This window comes from Gracilinanus agilis, chromosome 2 (genome assembly GCF_016433145.1).
Source record: "Gracilinanus agilis isolate LMUSP501 chromosome 2, AgileGrace, whole genome shotgun sequence".
NCBI classification, from domain to species: domain Eukaryota; kingdom Metazoa; phylum Chordata; class Mammalia; order Didelphimorphia; family Didelphidae; genus Gracilinanus; species Gracilinanus agilis.
The window spans coordinates 619,043,284-619,069,881 of record NC_058131.1 but is presented as its reverse complement, the minus strand read 5'-3'; positions in this window follow the sequence as shown (position 1 = coordinate 619,069,881).

The following is a 26,598-nucleotide window of genomic DNA, read 5'->3' as shown; positions in this document are numbered from 1 at the left end:
TCATAGAGTATATGTTGTCCGAATACCCAAGCATAAGCCAAGACAGAATGAGCAAAAATGATCAGACGGCTGCTTTTTTATCCCTTCTCTATTTTTTCTCTAGGCTGAATGAATTCTGCAACTCCTGCTGAAGTCAGCCAGATCTCTGGACAGCAGGATTTGCCACTTTGTCCAAATTTACTGGGAAGTATAACAAAAGAAGAGGAAACACCAGTGAAGATCAGCTTAACCTACCCATCAAGAAAAAGAAGAGCCAACTGGATGATAGTTTTGAGTGGGAATGGTAGAAGTTAGACAAAGGTTTTAGCCCTAGTCCTGCCACTAATTGTGCACTAGTAGACTTTATACCAAAGCTTCTTGGGTCTTAGTAATAAATGCTAATATTTATACAGTAACTTTACTTTTTAGAAAGTGCTTTGAATATATTAATATATTATCTCAATGATTTACACACACACACACACACGCACACACATGCACACACACACACACACACACACACCATGAAGTGGTTGCTATTATTTCCAGCCTCATTTTACAAATGGAAAGTCTGAGGTTCAGAGAAATAAAGTGGCTTATTCAAAATTCCAGTTAATGAATTGAAGATGGAAGATATCAACCTGAGTTCTTTGAATTCCAAGTCCAATATTCTGCCTACTATAACATATCACATCTCAAAAGCAGTAGATTTTCCATAACAGGCAATAGCAAAGTAATGTCCTGATAGTGAAGGATTCTGTCCCTGTTAAGGACATTATAAGCTAGTTTGTGGGAAGATATGGTGCCTCTATCTTAAGCTCAATAGGTCAAAGTTGTCCCTTAAATGCTTCTAGCTTTCTTAATAATTTGTGGTGGGACTATCCTCTAGTACATCTAAACTTCCTCAAATTTCTTTCAATTAAGCCCATACAGACTTTAGGGTTATAAATTCCATATTGGCTTTCTCTATCTCTTTCCTGTCCCATCCCAACCCCCTCCAGCTATCTAAATAAACACAGTTCATAAGTGGTTAAATAATTAAAACAAAGAAATAGCCCAGCATTTTTATACATAGGACAAGGAGGAAAACTTCCCTTGGATGCATTTCCCTGTGGAAAGGAAGTCAGTCCCTCTAAATTTCAATAACCTAGGTCAAAACCCTGATAGTCCTATCCTAGTTATAGCTCTGCTTATGAAAGCATTTTTTTTTAAATTCTGGCTTCTGAATCTGAGCAGGCTAGTCTCTCTATAGGAGACCATAAGGAACATAACCAGCACAAACCAATGCACCATTAAGAGAAAACCACCATGAGACACACATCATTACACAGCAGCCTGCCTTACTTTCCTGGGGTCTTCTAAAGTTTTAGATACACTTAATTTGTTCTCCAAGTCCCCAATCTCTACTTTTCTTTTTCTTTTTTTTTCCAGATTCTTCATGGTTCCTCTCAACCCTTCAATCCTGGCTCTGATCCCTGGTTCCTTATTCAATACTCTCTTTTTGATGGGGCAGAGGGAAGGGATAATGGAGAAAGGTATATCCAAGTTACAACTATGTCCTGGTAACCAGTGTTTAGCACAATGCCTAGGGCATAGTAAATGTTTAATAAATGTTTATTGATTGATCCTATTTCTTTTATTCTGAGTTGCCTGACAATTAATAGAGTTTTAGCAAACCCTACCCTATTACTATCTGTCTACTGTGGTTTACCATTTACTAATGAAGATCACCACCTATATTACAGTTCATAAATTCATAGTCTCAGAGAACTACCTAGTTCACTATGAGGTTACATGACTTTTGCCTGTGGTTACATAGGCAGCATGTGTCAGAGATGGGGGGCAAAGTAGAGTAGTAGATGGTATTCTTTAGTCACAGAACATGTCAATTTTCTTGAGCTTTAAAATTCTGAGCTCATTGGAAGGTAGCCTTCTAGTCTGATAGTTTCATCACCAGATTTATTCTTCCTTCCTCATTTAACCAAACTCTTTCTCCTGGCTCTATTCAGTTTTAGTGTTTGGCTATCACTAGAACAATAAATCATAATATATTTGAACAGGCCTAGTAAAGACCTTTTAAGATCACTTATTTGAAATTTCTCAGTTTTCAAATCAGGAAACTGGAATCCAAAGGAATGAAATGACTTGCCTAATGTCACACAAGTAGTAAGTAACAAAGTTGGGATTCAAATTCCAGTGTTGTGACTCTAAACATTGTTATTTTGAATTTATATGCCTCCTGAGTAGAAGTGCTGCTGATCAGAGGGACTATATTATATTTGCAACTTGTTGTTAATTACATTTAATTGAAAGTGCAAGGCATATATGCTTTAACTCAGTATTTTAAGCACAGGTATGCTCTGAACACTCCTACAGCTAACTACCTCATTTTGCTGATGCTAAATACCTCAAAAGCTTGATCTTAAATTTGACCAAATTATCTTGCCCCCCCCAACCATCCTCAAGCTGCAATAGCTATCTATGTGGTGGCAAAGAACTAGAAATTGAAGGGATGCCCATCAATTTGATAATAGCTAAACGAATGGCTAAACAAATTGTGACATATGATTATGATGGAATACTACCGCACAGTAAGAAATGATGAGGAGGTTTTTAAAAGAAACAAACAAATATGGATTTGCCTCAGAAATGAAAAGTCACGAGCAACTGTCTATGGAAGATGAGGTGATCTGACTGCTGGGTCAAGACAGCCTCAAAAACAAACCCTGAGATCCATATGAGAGGCACATCATTTCCTACAATCTGTCCCTGTTCAAGCAGAAAACCTTCCCCAATTACTCCATGATGGGCATCCCAAATAGGCTTTGCTAGACTCAAGACATAGGACTCCATTCTGCAGGTTGCCACCCACCCCATTTGTAGTGTTTTATCTCATCTGTATCTGTGGAACTCAGGATTCTGAAAAATCAAAGAGGAGAAGCCAGCTGATTTTAAAGAAGACGAATAAACAATCCAGAGAGAAGTACAACAGTCTTGGTTCCCTGGTGATAAGCTCTGTGATTCAGGGCACCAACAGAAGAAGAGTTTATAAAGATATTTTGAAACTGTAATAAACTAACATTTCATGAAAAAATACATGGAAAGACCTAAATGAAATTATGAAAACCTAAATGAGCAGAACCAAGGGAACATTACATACAGCAACAGAAATAGAAATATTGTTTAAAAAACAACTGTGAATATCCACCTTCAGAAAAAGAACTGAAAAATTGAAACATACACAATATAAATTTATATTTACACACACATATGTCAAATGGTGCCTTCTCTAGTGTGGGGAGGAGAGGGAGGAAGAGACATGAGAAATTTAATGGCATAAAAATTAGCTAATTTCTAAAAATCACCAAGCAAATGAGCAAAAAAAATCCTATTAAATGTGGGAGAAAGTTCACTCTAAGAGGAAAAAAAGTCCAACTTGATTTTTTTCTTTTTTGTCTTAACAAAGATCTCGATAAGACATTCAGTCAATTGCCCTTCAAGGGTGAGCTCCTCTACATCCACTCCCCAAGGCTCCACAGCAGGCAGGTTTCTGTCTTTGTAACCTGCCAAAGTCATTATGTGCTGGGAGCATCTGTATCCCTCATCTTCTGCTGCAAAATGTGCCCTTGCCCGTGCTTTGGCCTGTCTTTTGGAGCTGAGATCTCAGCTGATAAAGGTTTTTGCTGAGAAGGGATGAGAGAGACAAGCAGGAAGACAGAGAGAGGATGAAAAGGAGATAGAGAGAAAAAAGAGAGTTAAATCATTTTCTTTCTCCTCGTTCTCGTTTCCTTCTTCAGAAGAAGTGGGCCACTGGAGGGGAAAGGGACTACCAAGTGGGACTCTCAGTCAGTTCTCAGAACCTATCTGAATTATCAGAGTATAAATAAATGATGATGAAGGTGGCAGGTGCTACTGTTTTAAGATGGAGTACCAGACTTTCCTGTGAATGCTGTGAGGAAACTTAGAGGAGTATAAAGGAATGTTTGTTTGCATTTGTGTTTATATGTGAATGTGAATATGACACCATAGTGTTAGAAGCTAATTTAGTTAAACTGTCCTTGCTGAGAATGTGTGCAGGGTGAGGACACCCTGCTTTTGTTTGGTGTTGTGATCCATATACTTTGGTATTCCCCTAAACCTGAGAGGAGACTAGTATTTATAAAACACCAGGTATTATTGAGTACCTCTCATGTACCTGGCCCATTGCTCTGCCATTTATTGAATTCTGAAAAGAAATAAGCCACGATCCCATATTTGGAGTAGTGTGTAATCTAGATGAGAGAAGTCCCTAACATCACAATCTTTACCTAAGACAAGAACAATTGTCTTAAAAGGGGAGTTTTATGCTGCAGAGCAATTTAGAAGGATGATTCAACTTCCAAAATACAATCCATCACACTCTTCTCATTCTATTCTGTTCTGGGCCCAATCCATTTTCTGTCCTAGATTTATGTCTTATAGATGCACCAACTCAACAAATTGATCTTTCAATTGCATGTGATAGTCTAGAATATCAATATTTTCTTCAAAATTTTAAATGTATTTTTAAACCGATCTGAGTAATTATGAGTTTCAATGAGGAACATTATTATCTGCAGATAGATGCATTTGTAGGACTTCATTATCTAGAGGCACACCCTTTTCTAATTGGACCTTTTGTGGGATAGTTTCTGGGACAATGGAAAAATAGCTTTAGTAAGCATTTATCTTGCTTTATGCATCACTTGATAATGGTTATCAATGAACTAGTTTCTCTGTGATTACACTGATTCAGGAAATTTATATAATTTATGCATGAACTTTTTTGATATTCTCACTAAAATAGTGAGTGTTGTATTTTTTAATCAAGAATCAATTATTTTCATATTTTTTCATATTATATAACTGAAAAGGTGTTCTACTATAGAATATTATTCACAAAAAACTACTTGTTCTCTTTTCATACTTTTATCAAGGATACCCCCACTATATGCTTAGATCATTCTTGTGAAGATGAGAAACTAAATAATTGTGTCTTCAGTATTAATATCTTTTCATCAACTATTTTTATGTAATGTTATTTTCTCTTATCTTAGAAATTCTTTTGATATCATTCACTGAAATATATTTTAAATGATCCTTTAATGCTTTCCAGATTATGCCACTTTCTGAATGCATTTCTTTGGTGTGTACTCAATATGGTTCAGATGCTATTCTTTGACTTTGTTTTCTTAAGTACCATTTCTATTCTTGATATTGCATATTGGGTATTGAAGTGTTAGGGAATCAATGTGATGGATTTGTTGAAATTGTCATCAGATTGATAGCATAGAAACATGTTCCCTTTCCATCAAATGTTTCTATTATTCTTCATGGTCATATATTATATTTACCTATTATAGAAAGCCTACTTGATGGTTAGAAATATATTAAAAATTACTTAAAGCATTTTATAACTTTGATAATAATGCCTCAGGTAGAATCATAGCACCCCCTCAAAAATGATTGACAGATTCTTCCCCCTTCTTTCTTCATTCTTGGTCTTCTGATACAAAATATATGATGTTAAAGAAATGTGATGAGTATGGAGAGATGTTGATCTTGTTGCCAAAGTTAAAAAAAGAAACTTATATTTAATAGTTTTTTAAGTATCCATAGGTTAGCCATAGTGGTTTTTTTAAACTAAACTGAATGAGAACTGGATTCTAATTCTAAGTCTGCCCTGAAATTTCCATGTGGCCTGGGGTCAATGATTTGATTTATCTGGACTTTATGTTCCCTGTTCTTCCAATGGAGATAAAAAGTTCAGCTATCTAGCTCTCTGAGAAATATGAGATTCAATGAAATCATTGATGTGAAAGTGCATGGATAAGTGTAAAGCACTATGCACTTTCTGCTTGATATATCATCATTATTATCTTCATTAGCATCAGCATCATTATTATGATGTTGCTTTCCCCTAATAGAAAAATATTCTTTGAAGGAAAGAACTGTTTCATTTTTGGTTTTTGTTTTCTCCAGACCTGTGAAATAGTAGGTGCCCAAGAAATGTTTGTTAAATGAATGGATGAATAAACAATGCATATGATAGGTCCTTAACAAACCTAAATGCACTAATGCTTTTTGATTGAGCATTTTTCCCCTAAGAAGCATCACACTATATGTCACTTTCTAGACCTGAGTGGTTTGAGGGAATTTGTCCACAACAACTTTCCTCTTACTGCTGGTATTAGCTCCCATGTTGTTAGCCCCCAGCCTGGATCTCATGACATGCTCTGCTATTTACCAATGTGCTTCGTGACTAAAGTGAAAGAGAAATCAATAAGTTGTCCATCTAATGCTAATGATATTTGCTGTATGGCTCCTCTGCTTCATCCCAATTTGAGACTTCAAGTGCCTTGCTGCCCAGTCCTATTATATCTCTGTTGTCCTTTCCAGGGAGAGATTCAGGAAAGGAGGGGTTACTGCTAATTATCTCCCTCTAGGTTCCCAAGTACTCATTAGGTATATTTTTATTTACAGGATTAAGCAGGTAGTTTTTTCATACATTCAACAAATATTTGCTGACTTCTGCATGGGACCTTGTGCTACACATTGAGGGAAATAACGCCCTTGCCCTCATGGAGTTTCTACTATTTAATTGGAGAGAAAATGTCCTTTGCTATCAGGAAGGCTATATCACCATACCATACCCCATTCCTAGTCCAAAGGATCATTGGGAAAGTATGACCAAGACCCTACCCAGTGCTCCCTGACCTCAATCAGCATTCTGTAGTTAGGCCTCTTAGCATCATAATGCTCTCTATTCTTGCACCATTTTTCTTCTTGTCCCATTGCAGTTCATACTTCAATAAAAGCCCAGTCCCAGATTAGTACTACCATCTAAATTCACTTCTCATGTATTACTGAACAGAGCTGGAGAATGTCACACAACCATGCTGATAGGGAGACTACCAATTTATGTTATTCAACTCCAATTAGGTTCTTATAGCAACGAGGGGAGCTTTTTATTTTTACTTAATTGTTTCCTTGTCTTTCCGCAGACTCTATTTCAAAACTTCTCTTCTTTCCTATAGCCTGCCATCCTTCTCTTTCATCTTCTCAGCTGAAGACTTTGACTCTTATGTTACTGAGAAAATTATGGCCATTTTCCATGAGCCCCCTTCACTTTCCTTCTCTTCATCTCAAAACCTATTGATGTTATCCCCTTCTTTCCCCATTACCTAATAATAATGTTCCTTTTATTTGCTAAGGCCAACTCTTACATATATACACTTGATTCCATCCTCTCCCATCTTTTCCAATAGATTGACCCTTTAATTACCAAACACTCTTTCTTCCTATGTCACTGAGAGTAACCCTTTCCTTACCTGCTAGTTCCTTGCATCTCAAACTCAATAAATCCAAAACAACTCATTCTTGCCCCTGATACCTAATCCTCTTCCAAATTTCCATATTTCTGTTAAAGGCATGAATGTTCTTCGAATTTCCCAGGTTTGTAACCTTATGCTTCTTCACCCCACATATTCAATGAATTACCAAACCTTGCTCTTTCTACTCCACAAACACTTGTTCTCTCTGCTCTTATAGCCACTATCTTAGTTCAAGTGCCATCACCACTTGCCTGGAGTCTCATAATGGCTTCCTAATTAGCTCCGTTTCACATATCATTCCATGCCACTCTATCTTCCAAATCTGCCAAAGTAATTTTCTTTAAGTGCATATCTGTCCATGTTACTCTCCTATTTAATAAATTCCAATGGTTCCTGATATTGCATCTGGGATAGACTACTCTGTTTAGCTTTTCTTTTTTTTCAAAACCCTACTTTCTGTCTTGGAATCAGTACTAAGAATCTAAGGCAAAACAGTGGTAATGTCTAGGCAATTAGGGTTAAGTGACTTGCCCAGAGTCACACAGCTGGGAAGTATCTGAGGCCAAATTTGAATCTAGCACCTCTGGACTCTTGGCCTGGCACTCTATCCACCATGGTATGTAAGTGCCCCTCTGTTTAGCTTTTTTAAGACCTTCACAACCTAGCCCCAACCTCTATTTATGTCTTTATTTTATATTACTCTCTCTTCTCTCACTCCACCATTGAGTTAAACTGGATCTTTGTGTTATTCACACATAGCACTCCATAAACCATTTCTATGCCTTTACACTGTCCTTCCCCAAGTCTGGGATACACTTTCTCCTCACATCTGCCTATCCAAATGTGTCTACCCATAGTCTTTCTCAGCATCTAGAACAGTACCTAGTGCAGAGTAGTTATTTAATAAATGCTTATTTATTTTTACAAAGATCATTCAGAAAAAAGTTAGAGAGTGATACCATCCAGATTATAATATTATTTTCTTTCCCAAAGACTAACTAAAGGAATCTTGGTCTTTTTAAAGTATCTTAGACTCCATCTGGGAATTAGGCATGCATAGTTAAGTGATAGTTCATGGATAGTCTCTGGAATAGCATGTCATGTGCTGACTTGACTCACTCTAATTTTGAAAACATTGGTCAAGAAAATCCGTTTGGTTACAGAGCTTGTTGTCCATTTTAGCTAAGATACAAATATTCTTCCAAGGTTGAGGCAGGGTGGTCTGGTACTTCATAGATACTCTTCCTTCCAATGTAAGCTTTGGAAAGACAGGAAGGCATCAGTGTTGAGCCTCCTTGCAATGCCAAAAATAGGTTACTATTTTTAGTCATATCTCTGCCACATATGAAAATTTACATTGAAGAAAAATCCCCAAACTTTTGGATAATGATAAGTTCTATGCTTTTGTAGTTAATATTTTCTTAATTTGGGGTTATCTTTTGGGCAAGAAACTATATTTCACACACATTATTACATATATTCCCTATCAGGTATAGACATTTTAATAAATGTTTCAATTAGGTATGTATCAATCTCCAACCTGTTTTAATATTTTAGGTATAACTAAAACACAGGCTGATAGGCAAAAAACCTAAAATATTATTTTTATCTATAAGGATGAGTTCTTTGTGGATATAGATATTATCTTTGAGTCTCCTTTAGAAAGCTACACTAACTTTTGGTGATAACAAAAGTGCCAATGCATAGACCCTTTTGACTTTCTTTCTGATATATTCCTCCACCTGTCTGTCTTTTCGGTACCTATTATCAAGGGATCAGGGTTTGCCAAAAGATGGACATATTGTCACCAGGATCCCACTCTCATTTAATTGGTATTGAGTGGTATTAAATTCTTGGTGTTACATTGTAGGAAGCATATAGATGGGCATTGAAGGACATTCCAGTTGACCAGGATTTAGACATATTCTATAAGAGCTCAAGAAGCAAGAATAAGAAGGAATAGGTAGTAGTGACAAAGATGTATATGTAGGTTTGATAAAAGAAAAAACTTGTTAATACTTAACAGCTATCCAAAAATGGATTAAGTGGTCTTGGGAGGGAGTGGGTTATTTAAGCTATAAGCTTAATATAATAATAATATAAGTGGGTTATTTAAGATCTTTAAGCAAAATCTAAATGACTACTTGTGGAATTTGTAGAAGGATATTCCATATAGCAATAGGTTGAGCTAGATGGTCTATGAGGTAGTATAAATGGAGCAAAAAAACTCTGATCACAATATGGGTCAATGGGGATGTGCTTGGGGATGTAGACTCTAAATGATTACCCTAGTGCAAATATCAATAATATGGAAATAGATCTTGATCAAAGACAGATGTAAAATCCAGGGGAACTGCACATTGATTATAGAAGGGGGTGGGAAAAGGGGAGGGAAAGAACATGAATCATGTAACCATGGAAGATTTTTCTTAATTAATCAATTAAAAATTTTTAAAAACTCTGATCACAACATTAATCTAGGACTATTCCAAAGGACTCATAACAAAAAATACTACCCACATCCCAAGAGAAAATTGATGAATTCTGAGTGAAGATGAAAGCATACTGTTTTAAACTTAATTTTGTATGTATGTGTGTGTTTTCTTTTATAACATGGCTACTATGAAAGCACATTTTGCATGACTAAATGGGTGATGAAGAATTAGAAGCCATGGAGAAATTATGGAACTCAAATTTTTAAAATATAAACTCTAAAACAATGTTACATAAAATTTGGAAACATTTTTAAAGAAAATAAAATATATTCGATGATTAAAGAAAAAGAAAAATATGAATATTAAAATAAATGAAGCAAAAATGGATGAGGTTTACCTCAAAAGAACTTTAGTCTATGCCATATGAAGAATAGTTGAAGAGGGTAGGGTATTTAACCTAGAGAAGCAAAGACTAAAGCAGAAATGATCACTGTCATTAAATGTTTAGGATCTATTATACAGAAAAAAGGATTGTATTAATCCACTGTTATTCCAGAGGATAAAGTTAAGACCAATGAGTAGAAGGTATAGGTAGGGAATCAAGTTTTGGCTCAGTGGAAGGAAAAACCTCCTAGAAATTAGAGACATTAGATAACATAAAAATCTGGCTAGTATTAGTATAAGCTCTGTTACTGGAAGAGTTCAAATGATATATAGTATTTTAGATGAGATTCTTGCATTGAGTCAAGGTGAGACTGAATGAGCTTTAAAGTCCATTTTCTATGAAGTCTGCCACTCTTGACTTTTGCCCTTGTGGTAATGACGACGACAATGATATGTAGCATTTATTTAGCACTTTAAGGTTTGCAAAGCACTTTATAAATGTTAATCACATTTTATGCTTGCAGTGCCCCAGAAGGTATATACTATTATTATCCCCATTTTATAGATGAAGATACTGAGGCAGAGTGATTAAATAATTTTCCAGGTTTGTGGGAAGCCAATAAGAGAATAGATAAAAATCTGAGACTCCTTCTTTTGACCCCTTTTGTGATCTTTGTGATTTCTTTTTGAAAAGTATTGTGGCCTTATTGAAAAGCTTTAAGTTCCTATAAAACCTGAATTTAAAGGGTTAACACTGTTAATACAGCAAGGAATGCTGCTACCTGGTATAGCCAGGGCAAGATACTCCCCAACTTGGCTTTCTGATAAGAATCTAGTCAAAATTCAGCCTGTCTTGGTCTATTCTGAAGCCAATGTTTTGTGTTTTGATGTGACATAATTTGTAACTTCTGCACATCTGCAAAGTTTTTGGGGGGGTTCTTTTGTGTGAAATGAGTCTTGAAACATATATAATAAACTCCATGCTCCTGAAGCCAGAGCTGGAAGCATGAGGTAAAAGACAACTCCCTTGTTCTGACCTTATTTCCTTATCAACTAAACTGTCCTTAGATTATCAGAAATGATAAAGAGATCTCCACACAGGTTCATACTGGTAGTAAGTATGTGAGGCCAGATTTAACTGACTCTAAGTCTAGGCAATAAACATTTATTAAGTCCCCACTATATATCAGGTGCTGTGCTAAGTACAAAAATAGGCAAAAGTCAGTTTATTCCCTGAAGGGATTCACAATCCAATCATATGGACAATAAGAAAATATGTACAAATAAAATATGTACAAGAAAAATTAAAAAATAATTCACCTAGTGGATAATCTAGAATGAAAAATTTTGAGCAAAATTTTCTTACAAAATGGATTAGTTGTAATTTACAGGTAGCCATAGAAGACAGAAGGCATAAAGGGTATGGGAACACATTTTAGGCATGGAGGATAGCCAGAGAAAATACTCAGAGATGAGGGATGAAGAGTCTTGTTCATGAAACAGCAAGAAGGATTGTGTCATTGGCTATGTGTGTGGGAAGGCAATAGGTTATGAAGGACTTTTAGCCCCTAATAAAAGAAAATTTTGTATTTGATACTCAAGGTAATAGGGAGTTGTTGGAGTATGTTATATAGGGGAATGATATGGCTGAACATGCATTCTATGTATTCTGTCAATTACCTACCATTATAAAAGGACCAAAATCCTGAATAGAGAGACAAAGCTACAATCTTCTCTCCAGGCTGCTATCAATCCAATAACAAGATAACTGATAAACATTGAATTCCTGTTATATGCCCAGAATTATGAATTCATACAGGAAGCAAATGATGAGAGGGCAAGTGTCCTCTTAGAATATCATTAGAGAAATATTTATCTTAAATCATTTAATTCCTCAATATTACCTCATTTAATCCTCACAATAACCTTAGGAGCTAAGTGCTATTTTTTATCTAGTTTTATAGATTAAGAAATTGAAGCTGATAGAGATTACATGACTTAACACAGGGTTTATGTCTAAAACTAGTTTCTGAAGCTAAACTTGAACTAAGGTCTTTTTAGACTCCAGAACCAGTGATCTATCTATTGTGCTATGTAGCTGATTAAATTTCCTTACTCATACAAGTGAATGTAATGAAACTACTATGGTTATGAAGCATTACCCTGCCATTGGTTTGGAATAAAGAAAAGAAATATTGGATTTAAATTTTTCACATCACCTTCCAGACCTGAGAGCATCAGAATAGTAGAATCTTGGAGTTGGAAGAAACCTCATAGGTCACCCAAACTCTTACCTCATGCAGGAAGTTCCTCCTTCCCTAATCACATACACACACACACACACACACACACACACACACACACACACACACACATTCCATTCCCTACATCCCTAGTAGGTACTTATTGAAACTGTGTAGTTACTCTTCTAGGGACAGTAAACTCAGGGGGTAATCCATTGTCTTCCAATTATTCTGATTGGTAAAATATATTCCTTATAGGAAGATGAAATTTGTTTTCTTCTAGTTTCTACTCAGTAGAAAACCTCAATTTGAGGTTTCTTGTCAAAGATACTGGAGCAACTTGCCATTTCCGGCTCCAGCTCATTTTATAGATGAAGAAATTGAGACAAACAGAGGTAAGTGTTTTGCCCAGGGTCACACAGCTAATATGTGTCTGAGACCAGATTTGAACTCAGGAAGATGTCTTTATGACTCCAGGTCCCTCACTCCATTCACTGTGCCACCTAGCTGCCAGAATAACAAGTCCTAATTCTGTCCTCTAGAGTATCACAGAAGTTTAATCAATTCAATAAATCCCCATAAGATGCTTACTTTATGCAAGGCATGGGAATACAAAGATAAAAAATGACGACCTATACTTTCTGTTTTATTCAAAGATATTTTATTTTCTAAAAGTATATTTAATAAGAGAATTCAGCATGTTTTCTGAAATTATACGATCCAAATTGTCTCATTCTCCCCTTCCATCCCCACTTTCAGAGATAATAAGCAATTTGATCTGGGTTACACATGTATTATCATGCAAAATATGCTACCATATTGGTCATTATTGTAAGAGAATACTCATAAAACCAAAACCTCAGAATAAAATCAATAAATAATCTGACTCCTTTTTCTATAAGTGGATAGTATTTGTTATCATAAGTCCTTCAGAATTGTTCAAGATCATTGTATTATTGAGAGTAGCTAAGTCTTTCATAGTTGATCATTCTACTATATTACTGTTACTGTGTACAATCTTCTCTAAACTCTGCTTATTTCACTCTGCATTTATGTTGATCTTTCTAAGTTTTTTTTCAAAATCATCCTGCTTATTTTTTATAACCCAATAGCATTCTATTGTCAACGTATGTCACAGTTTTTTTAGCCATTCCCCAATTGATGGACATCACCTTGATTTTCAATTCATTGTCACAACAAAAAGAGATGCTATAAATTTCTTTGTACAAATAGGTCCTTTCCCCCTTTTTATGATCTCTTTGGAAAACAGACCCAAAGTGAGTGGTATTAGCTCCAAAAGATATGTATAGCTTAATAGCCATTTAGGGATAGTTCCAAATTGTCCTCCAGATTGGATCAGTTCACAACTCTACCAACAATGCATTAGTCGCCAATTTTGCTACATCCCCTCCAACACTTATCACTTTCTTTATTGTCATATTGGCTAATCTGATAGGTGTGAGGTGGTACTTTAGAGTTGTTTTATTTGCATTTCTCTTCTCAAGAATGACATAGAACATTTTTATATGATTATTTATAGCTTTGATTTCTTCATCAGAATATTGTTCATATCTTTGACCATTTGTCAATTGAGAAATGGCATGTATTCTTATAAAGTTGACTGTTCTATATAAATAGATAAATTATACTTTTTTCAGAGAAATGTGTTATATTTTTTTTCTCAGTTTCTGAGAAATTCTTCTAGTCTTGATTACATTGGACTTGTTTTGTACCAAAGCTCTTTAATTTAATATAACCAACACTATTCATTTAGTATCTTATAATGGATTGGATTCTGGGGAGATGGCACTTTAGATGGAGGAAATGTTAAAACCTCCCCACCATTCCACAAAGAGATAGAAAACAATATGCTTTGAGAAGAAGACCAAATCTAACAAGGGGACCAAGCAGGGGTGAATATTTATAGCTGCATTTTATGTGGTTGCAAAGAACTGGAAAAGGAAGGTATGTCTTTCAATTGGGGAATGGCTGAACAAACTATGGTATATGCTGGTGATGGAATACTATTGTGCTCAAAGGAATAATAAACTAGAAGAATTCCATGTGAACTGGAAACACCTCCAGGAACTGATGCAGAGCGAAGGGAGCAGAGCCAGAAGAACACTGTACACAGAGACTGATATACTATGGTAAAATCGAATGTACTGGACTTCTGTACCTACAGAAAGCAATGACACAGGACAGCTCTGAGGGATTTATGGTAAAGAAAGCTACCCACATTCAGAGGAAGGACTACAGAAGAGGAAACATATAAGAAAAACAAATAGGGGGCAGCTGGGTAGCTAAGTGGATTGAGAGACAGGCCTAGAGACGGGAGGTCCTAGGTTCAAATCCTGCCTCAGACACTTCCCAGCTGTGTGACCCTGGGCAAGTCACTTGACCCCCATTGCTTATCCTTACCATTCTTCCACCTATAAGTCAATACACAGAAGTTAAGGGTTTAAAAAAATTAAAAAAAAAGGAAAGAAAAACAAATGCTTGGACGCATGGGCTGAGGAGGACATGATTGGGGATGTGGACTTGAAACTACCACACCAATGCAACTAACAACAATTTGGAAATAGGTCTTGAACAAGGACACATGTTAAAACCAGTGGAAATCTGCATCGTCTATGGGTGGGGAGAGAGCGGGGGGTGAAGGGGAAAATAGGAGCTTGAATCATGTAACCATGTTAAAAATGAATATTAATAAATGATTAAAAAATTTAAAAAAAAGAATTATTGGTTTACTAGAACATCATGACAAAAGAAAAAGTTTAGACATTACTCTACAAGAAATTATCAGAGAAAATTGCCCTGAAATTCTCTAACAACAGGGAAAAGTGGAAATTGAAAGAATCCTACATTTAATCCACAACTGACAACTTCCAGGAATATTATAGCCAAATTCAAAAACTACCAGACCAAGGAAAAAATATTACAAGCTGCTAAAAGAAGTCATTCAGATATCAGGGAACCACAGTTAGGATAACACAGGATCTGGCAGTATCTACATTGAAGAACCAGAAAGGCATGGAGCATAATATTCTGGAAAGCAAGTGAACCAGGTCTACAACCAAGAATCAACTACCCAGCATAACTGACTATATTTTTGCAGGGGAAATTGAGGACTTCCAAACATTCATAAAGAAAAAACTGGACTTAAACAGAGAGTTTGCTGCCCAAACACAGAAATCAAGAGAATCACCATAAGGTAATTAAGAGAGCTTGGGATGGGGGGGGGAAATCTTTTCTTTAGGGGACTCAACAAGTTTAATTGATTTGTAACACTAGAAGAAAATTGTTATTACCAAGAGGGTAACTAGAAGTTTACATAGAGGGAACAGTGACAAACTGCATAGGATGAAATGTCAAAATACATACGTATGTATGTATATATGTATATATATATGTATGTATAAATATATACAAAACTAGAGGGGGGAAAAGAAGATAATATTAAGAAAAATGGGAAAACAAACAAAATGGAGTAAATTTATATTTCATAAAGAAGCATGTGGGGCCAACAGGGAAGAATAACAATTGACTGGAAGGGTAAAGAGATTGGAGAGAGGAAATATTTAATACTTAAGTGCATTGAAATCAACTTAAAGAGGGAAGAACAATCAGATCCATTGGGGCAGAGAATTGATTCACGCCCTATAGAGAAGTAGAAGGGTAAAAAAGGATTGGTGGGGAGGGAAATAACACTAGGAAGGGAAAGGGCTGGGGGGGTAGCTTAAAAAGATCCTAAAGAAGAATAAGAGGGGAATAAGAAGGGAGAGGGGAGAAAGGGAAGTACAATTAGGGAGGGGATTAGGGGAACTGATTAAAAATAAAACAATGACATAGAAGGAAATAATGAAAGAAGAAAGGACAGGACAAAGAGAGAGAATCAAAATATCTGGGAATACACAGTTGATAATTATAAGTCTGAATGTGAATGGGATGAACTCAACAATAAAATGGAAGCAAATACGAAAGTGGATTAGAAGCCAAAATCCTACCATATGTTGTTTACAAGAAACAAACATGAGACAGGCAGACATACATAGAGTGAAAATGAAAGGATGGAGAAAAATCTATTTGGCTCAATCTGAGAAAAAGAAGGCAGCATTGCAATCATGATCTCTGACAGAGGCAAAGTAAAAATAGATGTGCTTAAAGGAGATAGGGAAGGTAATTATATCCTAATAAAAGACAGTATAAACAATGAAGAAATATCAGTACTAAACATGTATGCAAATTTCTAAAGGAGAACCTAGTGGAGCTCAAGGACAAAATAGATAGCAGAACTATACTAGTTGGTGACCTCAAACTTCCCCTATCAGATCTAAATAAATCAAACCAAAGAATAAAGAAGAACGAGATAAAGAAATCCTAAAAAATTAGAGTTAAAAGATATGGAGAAAAATAAATATGGACAAAAAGGATACATCTTCTGTTCAGTAGCACATGGAACATGCACAAAGATAGACCATGTACTAGGGCATAGAAACATGGCAAACAAATGCAAAAAAGCAGAAATAATAAATGCAACCTCATCAGATCATAATGCAGTAAAAATTAGGTGAACTCAGAATAGTATACTGGTCAGATCTCTGGGAAAGGAAAGATTTTAAAACCAACAAGAGTTGGAAAAAATTACAAAATATAAAATAAATAATTTTGATTACATTAAATTAAAAAAGTTTTTGTACAAACAAAAACAATGCAACTAAAATTAGAAGGGAAACAATAAACTGGGGAAAAATCTTTATAACAAAAAACTCTGACAAAGGTCTCATTACTCAAATATTCAAGGAGCTAAATCAATTGTACAGAAAATCAAGCCATTCTCCAATCAATAAATGGGCAAGGGACATGAATAGGCAATTTTCAGATTCAGATAAAGAAATCAAAACTATCAATAAGTTTATGAGAAAGTGTTCTAAATCTCTAATAATTATAGAAATGCAAATCAAAATAACTCTGAGGTATCACCTCACACCCAGCAGATTGGCTAAAATGACAGTAGAGGAGAGCAATGAATGTTGGAGTGGATGTGGCAAAATTGGGACATTAATGCACTGCTGTTGGAGTTGTGAACTGATCTAATCATTCTGAATGGCAATTTGGAACTATGCCCAAAGAGCACTAAAAGAATGCCTGCCCTTTGATCCAGCTTTTCCATTGTTGAGTTTGTACCCAAAAGAGATCGTAGGAAAAAAGACATGCACAAAAATATTTATAGCCACGGTCTTTGTGGTGGCAAAAAACTGGAAAAAGAGGGGATGCCTGTCAATTGGGGTATGGCTGAACAAATTGTGGTATATGCTGGTGATGGAATACTATTGTGCTCAAAGGAATAATACATTAGAGGAATTCCATGTGAACTGGAATGACCTCCAGGAACTGATGCAGAGTGAAAGGAGCTGAACCAGGAGAACATTATACACAGAGACGGATACACTGTGGTAAAATTGAATGTAATGGACTTCTGTACTAGCAGCAATGCAATGACCCAGGACAATTCTGAGGGATTTATGGAAAAGAACACTACCCACATTCAGAGGAAAAACTACAGGAGTGGAAACACAGAAGAAAAACAACTGCTTGAACACATGGGTTGATGGGGACACGATTTGGATGTAGACTGTTAATGATAACTCTCGAACAATTATCAATAATATGGAAATAGGTCTTGATTGATGACACATGAAGAAACCAGTGGAAATGTGTGTCACCTACTGAGGGTTGGGGGGATTGTGGGGAGAGAGAGCAAGAACATGAATAATGTAACCATGTAAATTTTTTTCTAAAAAATAAAAAATTAACATCTTATAATACTCTCTATCTCTTGTTTGGTCATATATTCTTCCCTTCTCCATAAATCTGGCAGGTGAACTATTCTATGTTCTTCTAGTTTACTTGTAGTATCTTCAAAGTCTATACTTTCAAGGACCTTAAACTCTACCAGAAGATTCAGCACATAAACAGATAAGAGAAGACAGAATAATTTGATGGAAAGAGGACTGACATAAGGGAATCAATAAAAGAGTTTCATAAGAGATAGTATTTAACCTGAAACAAAAAGAATACTTCATGAATTTGCATCCCTCTTAATGCAAGTTTCTTGAAAATCTTTGTAAGATACTAAATTTAGTATATATTCTTTTGAAAAATAATGGAAGTTTGAGATAAATAGATCTAGGATGAAAGAGAATTTATTAAAAATAAAGAAGAAATCTATGCATTAGAAAAGCAAGAAAAGATATGTATTTTGCAGAAATTTGGCTTACATGGATAGGGATGTTATTATAAAGCTTTGTAAAAAGATAAGTATTTTACCAGGCACAGATGATACAGGATACTATTATCTTCCATAAACACTACAGTGAATATTGCTTTATTAGCTCAGCAAGTGAATGGCAGAATGATGAAAAGTCAAGACACAGAATAGTGTAGACTTTAGAATGATAAATTAGATGCAAAATATGCTTGCTACCTGGGGCAGCTGACCAGTGGAGGAGACTGAGCAGGCTATGTAGATCATTCAGTGCAAACAATGAGAGTGATGAGACTTGGAATATCAGAAGAGAGAGAGACTCTAAAAACTAAATTTTCCTATTTCCTAGATATCCCATTTTACATTTATATATCATTTTCATTTAAATTACCTTACTGAATTATCATAACACATTGAAGTAGTCAGACCAGACCCCTATTTTATAGATAGTAAAATCTGGGCTACCAGTAAAATCTGGGCTACCAGAAAAGAAATTACTTGTCCAAGGTCATATTGTAAATTCATGACAAAGTGAGGTCTAGAATTCAGATCATCTAAGTCCACCACACCTTTACTTCACTACATTTGTACCTGACTGCTTCTTGTTTCAATATATTGCCCATTTTGCAAGAAGCATATCTTTTGTTTTTGACTAAAACTTGTTCTGAGGTTCCTGAAATGCTATCTAAGCCTAGACTTCAAAATTCCTGGCCACTGCCAAATAAAAACCTGATTCTGGGTGTTATTTTAAGGTGTGGAGTGAATTTTTTGGGGGGTGTTTTATGTTATGACATGCTTTACTGCCTGAGAATGAGGCTGGCCCGTGAGGCCGAGAGTTAATGTCCTAATTTATATTTTCATAGAGCAGGGGATACATTTTTCTTCGGGAGAACATGTCAGTTGACTGTAAAAAGGATTATATTTCAAGATAACATAAGAATAATGTGAAATCTGGGACAGAAATCATAGTTAGAAAAACTGGGAATTTCCAGAGAAATGGAAAGGATAGAGAGCCCACCAACAGTCATATTTGAACCTAATAATCATTGTGAAGTCTCATTATTTCAAAAAGAATAGGGAATAGTCATATATCTTTGCATGTTCTCAGGCACCTGGTGTTAAGTGTGCTCAAGCTCTCAAATATTATCTTTCATTTATTCAACAATGCTTTACTGAGTACCTACTATGTGTAAAGTACTATTCTGTGTTCTGTGGACTATTCAAAAGAACTAAGGAAATTAGACTTCTTTTCTCTCACTTTATAATAATTATTCAAGAGAGGAAAATAAACAAAGTGAACAAGGGTATTATTCAAGATTATATAGCTGGCCAATATTAGGCACAAAACCAGACATACTGATTTGATCTTGACTATAGACTTGTGGGGGTTCTTAAATATTTTTGTGTTATGGTTTCCTCTTGGACAGTCTGGTGAAGGCTATGGATCCTTTTATTTTTGTTTTTAAACCTTTACCTTCTGTCTCACTACTAAATATTGGTTCCAAGGCAAAAGAGTAGTAAGGGCTAGGCAATTGGGACAGGTGACTCACATGGGTTTACCCAGCTAGAAAGTATCTGAGGTCAAATTTGAATCCAAGTCCACTGGACTCTAGACCTGGCTCTTTATCCACTGAGTCATCTACCTGCTACTATGGACCTTTTCTTAGGTAAATGTTTATAAATATATTCAATAAAATGCACAAGACTACAGAGAACCCGACTATATTGAAATAAAGATATCATTATTTTTCTAATTTAAGTTCAGTAACCCCCCTGAAATTTGTCCCAATTCTCCATTGTTCTCAGGTTAAGAACTCCTGCTCCAGATAAATACCTGAGACAGGAAAGACAAGGGGAGAAGAGAGGGAGAATTAAGAGAAGGAGGCAGAGGAGATGAAGAAGACAGAACCAGGAGAAAAAGGAAGAGGATGGAAGAAGAACGAAAGAAGAGAAGGAGATAAAGAAATTTGCCTTCTTCATGCTTTTCCTCTGTAAAGATCATCTGAATTCAAACTCCATCACTCAGTTTCCTTAAATGTAAAACTCATTCATTCCTTTAATAGATGAGGAAACTGAAAGGGGATGTTACTTGCTCTGTATCATACAGCTTTTTATTAACATCATTTATTCTACTCAAATCCATATCCTGGTCTATCCCTTCAGTCTAGTAGTGCTCTTTGTAATTATTGTATCTGACTTCCTCAATAAAAACAGAATCATAGAATCTAAAGAGGGAATGGATCTCAGAGGGTGTAGAGTTTCATTTCCTATTGGTAGATTTGGGAAAACTGAGCCACAGGAAGCTACGATCACACAGGTAGTAAATGTCAGAAGTGAATTTTGAATCCATTTCCAGTGATCCAAAGCTCTCCAATTCTCTTTCCACTGTACAATGCCGGTTCCAATGATTAAAGAAATGTTTATTGGGCACCTACTTTGTGTTTAATATTATGGAGTACTCACAGGATAATAATCATAATCACAATGATAACTGTTATGAAGCATTTTAAAATTTGCAAGGCTAATTTGTTTGAGTCTCATGACAACCCTGTGAAATAGATACTATAGAAGAAAAACTTTAGGCTGAGGGAAATTCAATCTTTCCCATGTTCAAACAGCATACAGAGACAGGATTGAACCTATGACATTCTCACTCCAGGTCCAGCACTTAGAATCACCCATTTTTTATAATTTCAATTTCTAATTTCAATAAATAATTTATTTGAGTGTGTATCATACACCTAGAACCTTTCTAGACTGTATATGGAGATACATGGAGGTATGATACAAATGTCTATCTTCAAGGGGTTGGAAATGTGCCAATAGGTTTATAATATGCTTTATAAACATAATTTCCCTTGAGCTTCATCACCACCCTATGGGGAGATGATACAATTGCCATTTTCCTCACTTTACAGAAGAGGAAAATGAGAGTCATTTGGGCTTAAATGACTTCTTAATGGTCACACACACTGGCAAGTATCAGAGGTAAAATTTGAACCTAATTCCCTTTGACTCCACTAACATGCTTTCTGCTATCCAGATATATGTCTACTTCTCTAACACCACTCAAGTGGAAGATATAAAATTAATATTAAAAAATATGAAAATTTGTAAATGTTCTATAAGCATGGGGAGCTCCCAGTATATACTAACTTCCTCCATTGGAAGATAAAATGACTCATTTATTTATGTCTTCATGGTAGTCTATGAAACTGCCTGAGATACATAGGGATAAATGAATTGTCTAGGATCACAAAGCTTAGTATCAGAGGTGGAATTTGAACCCGTTTCTTCCCAATATTCTATCCACTACATAATATATTTGGCTTTGGTAAATAGTAGAATGATGAATTGAATAATGGGGATATAAGAATGATCTAGCCTAAGGCAAGATTATCTATGTGAGCTACATTTATTGAGTTCAGAGGAGTGAAAAAAAATCTCTATAGTTGTCTAAGTCCCAATCATTTTCTTTTTTTCAAAACAAACCTTACATTTTGTCTTAGTAATAGCTTTAAAACAGAAGGGCAAGGACTAGGCAACTGAGGTTAAATTTTTTCCCAGTCATACATCTAGAAACTGTCTGACGTCCAATTTGAACCCAGGTCCTCCTAACTTCAAGTTGGTGCTCCATACTCTATGCCAACCAGCTGCTCCTAATCAATTATTTTCACAGATATAGATAAAATCTGAGACACAGGATTGAATTGATAAACATTTTGAGGGTGAGGGAGACATGGGAGCATGTTTATTTGAAGATAGAAATGATTCAGAAGTATTACATATGTTAGAATTAAGATGGAGGGCAGTTTCCTTCATTGAAAGTCTTAATTTTAGAAACATAGCAAAATTATTCATTCATTCCTTCATTCAACAAGTATGTGTCCCATGTTCAGCTTCTTTCATGGCAGAATGGGTAGATGGGAACAATTTGTTATAATGGCCACAAGTGGTAGATGCCAAAAGTGGATGAGCAGCCCTGAAAAGGACTAAGAAAACCCTCACACCAGAGGTGCTAGTGGAACACTCACTGAATCCTAAGCAGTTGCCCATTGTCCTTACTTTCGTCTTGCCATTAGACTTTGATGATTTTGAAAGAGAGAGCGAAGCTGACCACTTCATGAAACTCTGTCTCACTTAAATTTAATTCATGAGCAGGTCAGGACATCAACCCATGATGTCATTAGTCATCTTTGAAATGGAAGACCAACAACAACATGTATTCTATGTGCAGAACTCTGATCTGGAGAAAACATGGAGATAAATAAGACTGGGTATAGGTTCTCAAGGTATTTTGAATTAAAAGAATAAATAAGACATGTGTAGAACTATAGTGATATAAATTAGAATATGAAAGGCTTTGAAGAGTACAAAGTGTTAGGAGATCAGATGCAGGAGAGATCAACTAGATGAGTTTATTGAAATACTCCATTGATGGGGCAGCTGAATGGCTCAGTGGTTTGAGAGCCAGACATACAGATGGAAGGTCCTGGGTTCAAATCTGGCCTTAGACTTCCTAACTATGTACCCTAGACAAGTCACTTAACCCATATTGCATAGCTTTTACCACTCTTCTTCCTTGGAATCAATATACAAAATTGATTCTAAGACAGAAGGTAAGGGTTAGAAAAAATAAAGACTTCATTGAAGAAAATGGGTCTCAAAGAATGGGTCAATAGATGGAGAGAGGAGCCAGATATTCCAAGCATAGGGTAAAATATCAATAAGGGTGCCAGACTGTGAAAGCATGTAATTTTCTTTGGGAATCCTGAAGGATATAGTTTGGCTATAGGGGTAATTTGGAGCCAGATTGGAGGTGTATGTAGCATGGGGCTGGAAGAAGACAACTTGCTTCTGTTTCCAACAACTGTTGTTCTTGATGGTAACAACAGCGAGAAGAGGCATGTAGCCTTTGTGGTACTTGAAAAGAAAGTTCTCATTGATTTTGATCTGCTGCCATCATAATGTTCACCTCCTCTTTTCCATATGTTGCATTATGATGATTACTCTGTTGACACAGAGAGTGTCAGTATGTGGAAATGTTTTGCTAAACATGACATATTTTCTTAATGTTTGCTAATAAATAATATTGTAGAAAAGTCACATGCATTGGTAAATTCAGAGTTTGGGAATTAAGTAACTTTCATAGATTTTATTCCAGAAATAAGGAGACTCCTTGTCACTTTGGAAGCCCACCAACATTTTTTAGCCTCATCAGGCACATACACTGGAATGGGTCAGGCAGGAAGTGATTGCTTTCTTCCCCTTCTCCATCTCAGGGAATGTCACTTAAAAAAGAAAGGTTTTTTCTTGGAGCCAGTCACTTGGTAAGTGTTCAAATATTAATTGGTAACCATGAGCTACAGGCGGATTGATTTGCTGAGGCCTAACAAATTCTTGCTCAGATTTTCAAGGCCATTCCCCTCCTGGTGACAAGAGGCAGTTTGTTCTGTTCCCTTCTGAGTCAGTTGAATGATCTGTGACAGAAAGAAGAGAGAGTGTTAGGATCAGTGGGTTTAACAGAGTTGGAAGAAGGAAATGAGAGTGAGCTTGTTGGTTTGGGACTTAGGATGGGGTAGAAACATATTTCTGAAACTTGAATTTTTTTTCTATACACATATATATGTACGTATATATATACATATATATGTACGTATATATATACATATATATGTATGTGTATATATATATATATATATAAAATCAGTTCAACAGTCTGTAAATAGATATTTTCTAGCTCTTCCTAAATTGTTTCCGATTCTCTTATTTAGTCTTAGGCCCAATGCTCCATTTTTTCTTCCTTTATGTTACCCAAATTACTACCAGATAAAGCAAAAGACTATTCCTGTCAGCATGGTCCACTGGTCACAGATGAAATGTAATTAGTTTGTCTTTAAAATATAACATAAACCATATTTTTACAGGAATCCTGGCCTGGTGATGAAGGCAAGCTACTCTCATCTTGATCATTACTTCCAAATTTCTATCATAAAAGAATTAGCTTTTGAATCAGTCCCTTGCATAAAATTAAAATATCTATCATATATGAGTTGCCAGACATTTATAAGTTCTTGACTCTAAGGACCATGAAACATTGGAATAAGTTTCTGGGAGAGGTTATAAAATCTCCTTCTCTAGAAATGTTTAAATGTAGAGTAATATTTAAGGAAAGAGTCTATAACTTGTCTGCCTGATGTATCTTAAATGTCCTGAAGTCAGGAATTTGGTTTAGATATAAGTAAGCTCCTTGTCAACAGATGATACAAGTTCTGTACAGGAGTGGATTGTTTGTCTATGTCCAGGGATCTAGCATAGTGCCTTGTACATAGGGGACACCCAATAAATTTTTATTTAATTGAATGAGTTTGTACTCTCAAAACCAATAGACAAATACATAGATTTTATAGCTTGCATAGACTATCTAAATATGTTTGTACAATATTTTTTGAAAGGGGCAGAGTATATTTTGATACTTTTCCCTCCCCAGACTACATGTTAGTATAATTTTCAATATTCCTTTTCTGATATTTTTTGATCCATGTTCTTTCTCTCCCTCCCTTCCCTACTGATTTTTTTCTACCACATATATGGCCATGTTGAGTTGGAAAAAATGAATTAAACAAGCAAACAAAAAAAAACATGGTAATTCCAAACAACTCTTGAATATGGCACAGAATATATGATCCCTGAGGTTAAAAGCTCATTCTAAGCAATGATCTATAAACACAGATGAATCTTTAACTTAATCAGCATTGGCTTTATTTATGGCATGTGTAGTCAAACATATGAACAAATGACCAGAGCTATCAGTGAGGCCATATTTTCATCCTTCATGAGTGTTGTTTAATCATTTTAAGTTGTGTTCAACTCTGTATGACCCCATTTGGGGTTTTCTTGGCAGATACTGGATTTGTTTGCCATTTTCTTTTCCTAGATGATGTTACAGATGAGGAAATGGAGGCAAGCAGGGTAAAGTGACATGACCAAAATCACATAACTAGTAATTGTCTGAGGTCAAATTTGAACTTAAGTTTTCCTGACTCCAGGCCCAGGCTCCATTGCTTCTTACATCTTGTTTTTTTATTTATTTAAATATGTTATATACTTAATATTTATATACTTCAAAATGCAAATGTTTTCTTGCCCAACATCTTCTTGAAGGTAGAGATACCTGGCACAAAGTAGACTTATAATAGGTGCTTGGTAATTGACTGAATTCCTTTGCTTTGAGGCATCATTCTCCCTGAAAGGCAAATATAGTAGTAGTTTGATAAGCAATTAGGATGAATGTTCTTGGTGGCCTTGGAAAGTCTGTCATTTTTATTCTGTAATGTCTTGTCAAAAGTAATGCCTAAGTGACCCATCCTTGAGGTTTTAATTCAAACTACTTTCTGTGTCCTTGTCTCTAATAATGTTTTTTTGGGGGGTTGCCCTTATCTGGGGCTGCGATTTGTACCTTTCTATGCCAGGGAGAAGTAATTACATAGGGACTTAAGAATCGTAATAATGCCTTTTGTTCTTATTGGAGGAAATACCACAGTTCAGGTGGTCTTTTTCTGTTCCCTTTCAATGAAGTGTGGTATAGAGAAGGGCCATTGGCAACTTCTTCCCTGGAAAAGTGGGAATGGGCTGCCAAAGGCCCACTGATGTCATTCTTAAGTAGCCAAAATGTCCCAAATAACACTGGGTGTAGATCTTTGCTAGCAAACCCTTGCAATTATAAAGCCAATTACTAAAACAAACAAACAAAAAAAGAGGGATTAATTTTTTTTACATGCAGTTCTTTCAGTGGTTTATGGTGAAGAAACAAGCTATCTAGCTTGCAAACATACTGAGAAATTATTGTGATAGTATGCATATCTGCAGTTGTGTGTGTGTGTGTGTGTGTGTGTGTGTGTGTGTGTGTGTGTGTGTGTGTGTGTGTGTGTGTGTGT